Source organism: Marmota flaviventris, chromosome 6, assembly GCF_047511675.1.
Source record: "Marmota flaviventris isolate mMarFla1 chromosome 6, mMarFla1.hap1, whole genome shotgun sequence".
Classification (NCBI taxonomy): Eukaryota; Metazoa; Chordata; class Mammalia; order Rodentia; family Sciuridae; genus Marmota; species Marmota flaviventris.
In genome coordinates this window covers 119,999,261-120,000,805 of record NC_092503.1, presented here as the reverse complement: position 1 = coordinate 120,000,805, position 1,545 = coordinate 119,999,261, and positions in this window count along the sequence as shown.

Below are 1,545 nucleotides of genomic sequence, written 5' to 3'. Positions count from 1 at the left end.
TTGAGAACGGCATTCATTAGCCCAATGTTTCCCTCTACGGCATCGTGGGCAAATACCCGGTATTCTATTCGTTTGATATCTAGCTTTGTTAAATCCTCCTCCTATGGGGCAACTCCTTTTAAAATGTCCTGTTTGATCACAATTATAGCATGTTTTTGGCCTGGCATCTAAAGCTTGTTGTACTGCTGCTAAGACTTGCCCTTGTTCATTAATGTCTCTACATAATTTAATATATGTGTTTAAATCTTCATGTCTCCATGGTCTAATGACCTCTCTGCAACAACGATTTGCTTTGTCATAAGCCAGTTGTTTTATAAATGGCATTGCCTGTTCTGTATCCCCAAAAATTCTGGAAGCTGCTTGAATAAGCCTATCTACAAATTCAGCGTACGGTTCATTAGTTCCTTGTATTACCTTAGATAATTGACCTTGTAAACCTCCATGCCCCTGTAAAGTTTTCCATGCCCTAACCACATCTACAGCAATTTGTGCGTATACGCCAGGATCATATTCAATTTGTTGCCGTTGACCCTCATAAGGTCCTTTTCCTAACAACATATCTAGATTTCTTTGAGGGTAACCGGCTGCTGCATTTCGTCTAGCTGTCTCCCTGCAAAATTCCTCATTGGCAACCTTCCATAACAAATATTGTCCTCCATTTAGCACAGATTTACACATACTAGCCCAATCTGCTGGCGTCATGTCCAAGTTGGTAATGGATTCGACCATGCTTACAGTGAACGGTGCTTGAGGACCATAGGTTGTTACAGCCTCCTTTAACTGCTTCACTGTTTTGAAATCTAAAGCACGGTGAATTCGCTGCCCTCCTGCCTGCTCAAGTACAGGGCATGCTAATCTTTGAGGTCCTGTCTCAGGATCCCATCTATCAACTACGGGGTTTGAGGGCCACTCAGCTATCTCCATAGGGGGAGCTGTTGGTTGAATTACGCCCTCTGGTGATAGAACGGTGTTAGTAGCAGCCTCCTGTTGTAGCTTTTTCCCTAATAGCTGTTTCTCCTCTAAGCTTTCTTCCTTTAAATTTTCTTCCTCTGTCTGACTAGCTTGAGAGACCTTCTCTTTTGCTTGATCTAAAATGTCTTTCTCCATGGTCTGAACCTCTAACAATTTACTTAACACTCTTTCAGTTTGTTTTTTACTAATTTCTAATCTGTTATAAAGATAACGCAACCCAATAAGATAACACAAAACAAAACCGAAACAGAATGAAACAAAAAATCGTTGTATCAATTTTCCTACTTTCTTGACATGTGCATTTGTGGTCTATTTCTATCTCTTCCTCAGGGGCGAACAACTTCAAACCTTGAGCCAACCATTTTTCCCAATCTGCCTGAGAAAATTCTAGGGATAGGCAGCTTGAAACAAACACAAAACAAATCAAAACAAGAACACATTGTTTTTTAAAATGGTCACCCATTCTCTCGCCTTCCCTTAGGGGCAAGCAATTTCACTTACCCCGAAGCTTCAGACGTTCCCCGCACGGGCCGCCAAATGCCACAGTCTGGCTGGGCACAAATCATGAGCCAC